The following is a 10,394-nucleotide window of genomic DNA, read 5'->3' on the forward strand; positions in this document are numbered from 1 at the left end:
TTTGCCGTACAGAAGCCATATAAATATCTGATATAACGCTCAAGGCGCTATTAAAGACCTACGCAACACTTTTATAGATGAGTAATACAGTAGCCCTAAAAAAATCTGTTATAGAACCTAAGGCATTACAAAAAGCTTATTTACGCTCTTGAGCGCTATAAGCGCAACGCATAACTCCGTTTAAACTCCTTTATCTCCTAAAGTCCCCTTATACAGTTAACGGTGTTATAGAAGATTCCATTAACTCAGTTATACTTCCCTAGGCTGTCTAGCGATGCAATTACATGCTCATATATCACTATAAGTCATTAGTTTCCTACTAAACGGCTACTGTCCCGCCTAGCTGTTAAAGGGTTTTTTAAATAGCTAGTATACAACTTATAGAGAATTGTACAGCATTTGAACGACTCTTATGCAACTATCAGGCTGTATAACGACTGTATAAGCAGCTTGTGTGCTAGTTGGGTGATGTTATACATTCTGTATGTTGTATACCTCCGTACCGCGAACCTTGTATACAAGACTCTCGACTAAGTTGATAGACTATTTGATAGTCCACTAAAAGTATTGACTATCACGCAGTCTCATGCAAAGTGACTTTTATATTGCGGCGCCCATAGCCAGTTGCGCTCACCGGTCGGTAAACGATCTGTGGGTTAATCAAACCTTACGGTCATTCTATAGATGGGTGACTACATAGTGGCATTTGAACAGGGCGTCTCCGTGCTTCGGGGGGCACGTTAAAAGTCGGTCCCGGTTGTCAATTAAGACAACAGTCGTTAAGCAACGTCAAAGGCTAGGCTTGAACAATTTTGACACTAGGTTGACCACTAACCATACGATAAGAAGAAGAAATTATATATTTCTCAATAGTAGTCCGGAGTTTGGTAACATGTCCGGTATATGGCTAGCTCGCCCCCTATTACATGGGACTAACATTGTTAATGGCGAAACGTGGCTGTATTTCATATACCTACCTACACCTTCGGTTATAAAAGGCGTGATATTATGTATTTATGTAAAAATAGTTTGTTTTAAGTATGATTATTTGTATGTTTGTAAAATTCATGTTGATTTGGACAATGATAACATGTAGGAATGTATGTGAATGAAGCAAGGGAAGTTTGTAAGGATCGTACCAAGTGACGTTCTTTGATCTCTGCCTAACCCTATAAGAAGAAGGTGTGATTTTATTTATGTAGGTATATTTATTTTAATTTTTAAATAAATATGACAATTTTTTTGTTACTTAGTAATGAAAAAAAAATTGTCGGGTTGAAATACCAATAAAAATTGGGTAGTTGAATGCGTTAACAAAAAATTATTAAACTCGTACTCGAAAAGGTTCATCTAAAATGCTTAAACATTTTTTTTTTCGTAAATAATATTGAAATTGTAATTATTACAGACTGAAATATTTTATTAGGCACTAATTTGATACTAACAAAAATACGATAGTGACGTCATGTCGTATTTCTATACTAAAATGTGTTTTTGACATTTCATAAAGAGTAGCTGATTTGACTGATAATAAACTACCCTACGGTGAAAAATTAAGTTGGAAAATGTGTGTGGTTCATTTTTAAACAAAGTATAGTATATTTTTAATAATATTAGTGTCTTGTGAAACTAATTTAATTTATTTAACTAACTAATAATCGTGTTGTAAGCTATGATTATTTATACAGTGTTTTTGTCACTTAAAAACAATCTTGAAACAATATGTAATTTGAAAGTAAAACGCAGTGATAGCCGGGTGATATAAGTTAGCATCTCCCACGCAAGTGGTCGACGGTTCGTCGAAGCAACACACCAATGACTTTTCCAAGTTATGTGAGTATTAGAAATAATTATCACTTGTTACAACGGTGAAGGAAAACATCGTGGTGAAACCTTGCATGCCTAAAGTTTAATACATTTATTGAGGGCATGCAAAGTCCCCACCACGCACTTGTCCAGCGTGGTGGACTCAAGGCCTAACTCCTCTCTCGTTTGGGAGGAGACCCTTGCCCAGCAGTGGGACAGTAATGGGTTAAAAACGTTTATTAATAAAATTGTTCTTCTCCTTATCGTATGGTTAGTGGTCAACCTAGTGTCAAAGTTGTTCAAGCCCGTAGGTCTTTGATGTGGCTTAACGACTGTTATCTTAGTAGACAACAACCGGGACCGACTTTTTACATGCCCTCCGAAGCACGGAGACGCCCAGCTCAAATACCACTATGCGGTCACCCATCTATGGAATGACCGCGCTAACGGTTGCTTAACTCACAGATCGTTTACCGACTGGTGAGCGCAACTGGCTATGGGCGCCAAAGTTAATGTTCAGTATCCTAACATTCCATTATGAAATGTGATATTTTAGTTACCCTCAAAAATATTAATTTAATTTATTTTTTATTATGCTTTGGGAGTACTTAAATATTTTAAGTTAAGAGTACAAAAAGGTACTTAGGAATAAAAATAAAAAGATTTTTCTGTAAGTAAATAAATTTATGGTCAGTTTCACGACTTATAAGTGTCTGATAACATATCCTGTAGATAAATTGTCAGTTAATTTATGATTGATAGAAGCCGCCCGCGACTTCGTCCGCCTGGAAACCCTTCCCGTGTAAATCCCGATCCCCCAGGAACTCCGGGCTAAAAGCCTTTGTGTTATTATGGGTCTTCAGCTACCTCTATACCAAATTTCATCGTAATCGATTGTGTAGTATTTGCGTGAAAGAGTAACAAACATCCATACATACATTCTCACAAACTTTCGCATTTATAATATTAGTAGATTAGTAGAAAGACATACACAGATCATATCGGTGATGTCTTGTAAAAAGGTCAGGTGTTCGTAACCGACGGTCCTGTATGACAACATGTATGTGAATGAAGCAAGGGAAGTTTGTAAGCATCGTACCAAGTGACGTTCTCTGGTCTCTGCTTATAGGAAAAAGGTGTGAAATGATGTATGTATGTATGAAAATATACCTCCCACGCAAGTGGTTTATAGTTCGAACCCGAGGCAACACACCAATGACTTTTCCATGTTATGTGTGTATTAGAAATAATTATCACATGCTCCAACGGTGAAGGAAAACATCGTGAGGAAACCTTGCATGCCTAAAATTTGTTTAATACATTTATTGAGGGCATGCAAAGTCCCCCGCACTTGGTCAGCGTGGTAGACTCAAGGCCTAAACCCTCCCTCATTACGGGAGGAGACCCTTGCCCAGCAGTGGGACAGTAATGGGTTACATTTATATTTATGAAAATCGTTTTCACAGTTTCTCGGGATAAGCTATCTTTCACTTATTTATAGGTTGTGAAACTGATTCTATTGTCTTTTTCCGTAAGAGTGTGAATTAAAATTTAAATTGCTTCCTTAAAAATACGCTTTTTATGTAATAATTAATTTAAAAAGTAAAACTACTTTAAAAAAAGGTGTTTTGAAAACCACATTTTTTATTTATTTAAATTACTAACCCCCGGTTTCTGAGTATATTTAGCGGTAGTTTATCTATTCAATTGCTTTCTTTGTATGAGTTTAAACGCTATTGAATAGATAAACTGCCGCTAAATGTACCTCAGAAACCGGGGGTTAATGTATTAAAAATATAATTATTAAGCGTAGTATGAGTTAGTTAATTGTATTATTATGTTTATAACAAGATACTAGCATTTCGCCCGCGATTTTTTCCCGCGTGGAATTTCACCTGCTTCGGGGAGGAATTGCCAAAAATTCTCTCTTAGTGCTCCTCTACACTTACTAAGGAATGTTCATAGCAAATGTCAAGTTTGTACGCTCAGTAGTTTCGACTGTGCGTTGTACATAACTCAGTCACTAACCCTCGGTTTCTGAGTACCTACATGTAGCGGTAGTTTATCTATTCAATAGCGTTAAAACTCACACAAAAAACGTTATTGAATAGATAAACTACCGTTAAATGTACTTCAGAAACCGGGGGTTCGATCGTTTTTCAATCTGTCTGACGTCTCCTTGGGAATCCAATGTTTAACTAGAAAGTGGAAAAGAAATTTAATTGCCTCTCTGTACCTCGATTCTCTTCCACTATCGACTACCGACAACCGAACTCAGGGTGTCCACATTCTGGAAAGTCAGGGAAAAGTCAGGGAAGCTTAAGGTGGTCAGGGAAAGTCAGTGAAATTGAGGGGAAAGGAGAGAAAGTCAGGGATAGTCAGGGAAAATTGAGATTTTTTCCCAGTGATTGTAAAATGAGGGATTTAATTTTATGCTCTGGTCCGACGCTTAATCCAGGCCATAGAAGCATTTTTTTAAAGTTTATTTATAATAGTTGCTTAAAGACTATTTATTACAATTTCATAGAGTTCCATAAATTATTGAGCTATTATGACTTAAAAGTACAATACGAATATTATTATATTTATATATGTATATTATAGCATAGTGCATAAATCTTAAAAGTATTAAGTGGCAATGATTTCGTGATACAAGTGACCGAACAGAGAAGTTCCGTGCACACTGACGCGGCGCGCCACGACGCAGACTATTCAAAGCTGACTGCATGCTTAACTACACCATCTTTAAAAACGTCAAAAAACACGCGCCTAATTTATTCCTTTTTTGCCTAAACGACTTATATCCCTAACCACTCCTTTCCGAAAGGTATATACAAGTCAGCTGACTGATTAATCGCAGTTTTCTTCACGTTAACGTCAGTATGAACGGAACTTTAGTCAACTATTTTTCTAACACTAAACGTGACTATTCGAGAACATTCTCATAGAAGTCTATTATTGTATGACGTAATATTACAATACCTTAATATTAAAATAAATTATTATTTAGGAATTCACTCTCATGTAACTATCTAACCTATATTTTGTATTATTAGTGTGGTGTTCGTTTGCATAATGTCATTTTCACCAGTCAGATTGTTTTTGTGGCACTTGTAGATTATACCAGATAATTTATATGATCAATAAATATAATATAATATTAAATATATACGTACCAATAATAGTATCATATGTAATACATATAATAGAATACACATACATAATTTAAATATTATTTAATAAATAAAGATGTTTATAATTCGATGGATATTATAACGATATTGAGCGTTTCGGCTCGGTATGAGTTTTGTAGAACAGATGTTGTTTTTGTAGTATATCGAGCGACTTAGTTTCAATCAAACATTTATACTATTAATGGACTTAGAAATTTAGTTATGATATTTCAAGTCAGGTGGTTTAGCTGTAGTATTAATAGCGTAAAATGACTATTGTTTGTTTTTGAGCTCGCTTTTTGTTAACCGCCAATCGTGTGAAACACCTTTGGCTCCAACTATCGCAATATATAAAATTTATAATATAATAATACCTACAGTATCATAATTATATGGAATACATATTAAATATAATGAATACAGATAAATATTGATAGACAGATATAGATAGATAATATGGGTAGTAAAAATCACACAATTAATTGGCATTCATCTTCAAGCGCCACACACCCAACCACCATTACTCTTGACGAGAAAGGTGTAAAATAATTCAATAATCAACATAAAAATTACCATTATACCTAGTAATAAAGGACATTAATTACACTTAATATTATAGAGAGACGAAAGGTCCACTTATTCTATGTCGTTACGACAAATAATTACATACTTAATTAACCAGTTATGATTGCTTTCAATTTAAATTAATACACCTTAAATACAAGTCCGAGGACACATACAAAGGAACTAACTTTAGTTAGTCAACTAATCTTATCGAAGCACACAAGAAAATACAACCTAAATTATTATGAATTGCGTGTTACCGTGGTAAAGATTTTCATCAATACATTGTCCAAAATATACGTCTTTTGTTGCCTCCACACTTCTAAGGAACGATTTCCTTAATTATTGACTTTCGACAACCGGTTAGCTCAATAAATTGTGTTTGAAAATCTGATCAGCGCCTCCAGCGGGTAGCGTAAGAACTATTAATTCAGTTTATTTTAAATGTCAAATTCTTGATACTCGTAAGTACTGGCTGTTGAAGATCACGCTACAGTTACTTATTGTGGCGTGATAATATGACTATGAAAACGTTTGGCAACCTCTTGTTATATTTAAATGACGTTTTTGCAAAATTTTACAATTACGATAGACTGTGCGGGTGCAACATTTTGTTCATGTATTGCAGTTAATTTCACAGCAATCTGATTTTCTTCTGGCATAGTCGAGTTTGTTATTGTTAAATTGATAATTGAATTATATTTAATATAGTTACTATCATGAAAATCCCTATCCTTTCCACTTCCAATCCTTTCCACGGTAAAAAGCGTAAGACCATAACTAATAAAATAAGGCACAAAAAACTTCAAATATAATTAACAATTAAATAACGCCTTTTATGGATGCTGACTGTTTTATATACAAAATAAATTAATGTCAAACTGTAATACGATTGCATTAAAATGCTTATTAACTAGCTATTTCAATTGACACAGTGAATGCATTTAATGAGAATTCGTTACGCTTTTTGTTCGGTACTTTTGCTCGTCTATTTTAATATAGTGCAAATGTCTGCAACGGTAATATAATTTTTGTTACCCGATGTTTTAGCCTACATACTTTATCCATCCTTGCCTTGTTTAATTTAAATATTGGTGAAAGAAAATATGTCATAACCGTAATAATTACCAATAATTATTACGGTTATGACATATTTAATATGTATGGAAATAAAAGGAGTTACAGTCAGTTTGGTTTGAACACGGCCTAAATTTGGTCAGGGAAATTTAAAAAAATGGTCAGGGAAAGTCAGGGAAAAGTCAGGGAATTATTTTGAACATTAGCTGTGGACACCCTGGAACTGTCATCGAGAAATTTTGTATAAAAATCTGATCAGCGCCTCTGACAGGTGTCGTAGGAAACATTTTGGCAGTACATTCTAAATGTCAAATGTCGATAGCTAGCCGGTTGTCGGTAGTCGATAGTGGTAGAGAATCGAGGTACTGGTGCAGTGGTTTAAGTCACCACGCCACTACCATTGCGTCGGGAGGTCGTGGTTACGATTCCCACACGGAACAATTATTTGTACGATCCACAAATTGTTTCGTGTCTGGTTGTACTTTGTGTCCGTTGTTTGTATGTTTGTAAAAGTCACGAGAACAATTCTTAGTGCGGGAGTTGTTTTTCAAAATATTTTATTTAATGTGATATTTAATTTAATTGTGTGATTGTAACATGTGATAATTTTGCATTGATTTGTACAACATTTTTCATGTAATGTTTTTTTTTATTTTTGTATGTACCTAAAACTGTAAAGGCAGAGCCTTTTGTATGAGATTTGTATGTTTGTTAAACTCCCAATAGATAATATCCTACTGTCTTAATAAACGTGTTGTAAGCTATGATTAGTTATACAGTGTTTTGTCATTTATAATCAACTAGCTTTTACCCGCGACTTCGTCCGCTACATGAATTTTCCCATGGGAATGCGTCATTTTTCCGGGGCAAAAAGTAGCCTATGTCCTTTCTCGGGTATCAAAATATCTCCATACCAAATTTCATTCAAATTGGTTCAGTAGTTTAGGCTTGATTGAGTAACAGACAGACAGACAGACAGACAGAGTTACTTTCGCAATCGTAATATTAAGTATGGATTTTAAAACTGTTGACATCTATCGTATGGTTAATGGTCAAGTGCGTCCACAGCCAGTTGCGCTCACCGGTCGGTAAACGATCTGTGGGTTAAGCAAACCTTGGCGCGGTCATTCCATGGATGGGTGACCGCACAGCGGTATTTGAACGGGGTGACTTCTTATCGTATGGTTAACCTAGTGTCAAAGTTGTTGAACCCAGAAAGGTCTTTGACATGGCTTAACGACTGTTATATTGACAACAACCGGGACTTACGTTGCACGGAGACGTTCAGCTCAAATACGGTCACCCATCTATAAAATGACCGAGGAAGCGTTGCTTAACCCACAGATCGTTTACCAGTGTCTTTAAGCGCCTCATATAAAATTGTATGTGACTGTATAACTAATCAGAGCTTATACCACGATTATTAGTAAAGTAATTTTTTTTTTAAGTAGATAAATAACCTATAATATAGTATATGTAGTAACCTTCTTATTCATAAGCACACTATAAACCTATTTTAGTTAAAAAACTACTATGTTTTCTCTTTTTCATTTCGCTTAGGAGTGAAAGAAACAAAACTCCTTATAAGCCTTTCATAACTTCATATATTTTTATGAATAAGAGGGTTAGTGTATTAATTATTTATTATTACCCCTCCCTCATTACGGGAGGAGACCCTTGCCCAGCAGTGGGACATCAATGGGTTAAATTTATTTATTTATTATTTACAACCAGTTTCACAAGCTCCGGTTAAGTGTCGGATACTTATCAGGCAGAAATTGATAGTATTTTTAGAGTCCCGTACCCAAAAGGTCAATACGGGACCCTATTACTAAGCTTCCGCTGTCGGTCTGTCTGTCTTGCTTGACTTGACTTGACTACCTCCGTGGCGCAGTGGTTTAGGTCGCCACGCCGATACCACTGCGTCGTGGGTTCAATTCCCACACGGAACAATTATTTGTGCGATCCACAAATAATTGTTTCGTGTCTGGTTGTGTTTTGTGTCCGTTGTTTGTATGTTTGTAAAAGTCTAGACACAAGAGCAATTCTTAGTGCGGGACTCGTCTTTAAAAAAGCTAAAAGCTAAGCTAAAGCTGAAATTTTCACAAATGATGTATGTCCGTTGTCGCTATAACAACAAATACTAAAAATTAATATTGAGCGGTCCCGATACCATAAACTTATTTTTTTCCTATTTTATTGGTACGGAACTTTTTGCGCGAGTCCAACTCGCACTTGTTTATTTTCATCTTGCCGTTATTTTACCTGCCAGATAGACTATCCGAAGCTTTTATAAGAGTTGTGAAACTGGCTAATTTTTGTGATAAATGTAATTAAAATAGGAAAAAAACTATATCTAAAAAAACTATGTTCGCGTTAATTCCCGTATTCTATTATACATTAAACATGCAACGCGAGAGTTTAAAAGTTATGAAAACTATATCATTAAATGATAAAAAAATATTGTTAGAATACCTTAAAATAATATTCCTTTTTTCTATCAGTCTTGCTACAAACATATTGGATTCGGCAATATTTCAACTGCACGTTTGTCTGTGTGGTTAACGCGGTCACCTCGCCGCAATAACCGTAGCGCCGCGTGTGGTTCCAATCACACCCGGGACTAATATTTGTGTGATGAGCACGAGTATCTGTTCTGAGCTTGTTAATGTATCTATATAAGTATGTATTTACAAGTATATAAGTATGTTTATCAGTTATTTACAGTACAAGCTCTGCTTAGTTTGTAATCAGATGACCGTGTGTGAGTTGTACAATGATATTTATTGATCGAACAACAAAACCGACTCGACTCACTTGTTCGGCTTGTGTCGATCGGGTTCATTTACACATATTCGGTTTTGCCGCCCGGCTAGGCCGATTAATACCGAAGGGAATATATGAGCAAATGTAATTTTTTTATCAATACCTTATACATCCTTGTATCCTGTAAAAATACGTGTTTTTTAAGTTTTTTCCTAATAGTAAATAACTATATTATTTAATAATAAATTAATGTTATTTAATTATTTATGCTGAATAGTCAGTAATTTTAGTAATTAGTGATAAATATAAATGTTGTAAAAATACGTAATATTAGTCGTAATAAAAATGAATATCAAATATTATAGTATTGTATGTATGTTAATGTTTTTAAACCCTTTTATAAAATACTGATTATAGCAGCCTTTACACACACACTGTATCGCACGTTCTTATCCCCGGTTTCTGAGTACATTTAGCGGTAGTTTATCTATTCAATAGCGTTTTTTTATATGAGATTTAACGCTATTGAATAGATAAACTACCGTTAAATGTACCTCAGATACCGGGGGTTAGTATCGTACAGTATAACGCGCGGGAAAGCAGCGCGCTCTTCGAGAGCGATTGTCTTCGCGGACTTGACAGATGAGCGCGGCGCGTGCTCTTTCCTTTCCCCTTACACGCGCGATTGTTGTTTCATGCGCGATACAGTGTGTGTGTAATCACGCTACTGAGTTTCAAGATAATTTCTCAATAAAAAAATAGACATTTTTATAATAAATAGTTAACTAAGTAGATAGTATTTACGTCCAAATGATATCATATTATGTACCTTACATTATATGTATTGGTGAATGTATAAATGTTATTTTTTATCAGATTCCTTTAAATAAACATTTCAAAGAAAAATAAAGCTTTATTTTTACTAATTTACATACCTTATCAGTGATTTATAATATCTTAAGGTGATATAAGATAAAGACATGAGACCGCGTGGTTTGTGACTTAAGA

This window comes from Anticarsia gemmatalis, chromosome 29 (assembly GCF_050436995.1).
Source record: "Anticarsia gemmatalis isolate Benzon Research Colony breed Stoneville strain chromosome 29, ilAntGemm2 primary, whole genome shotgun sequence".
Classification (NCBI taxonomy): domain Eukaryota; kingdom Metazoa; phylum Arthropoda; class Insecta; order Lepidoptera; family Erebidae; genus Anticarsia; species Anticarsia gemmatalis.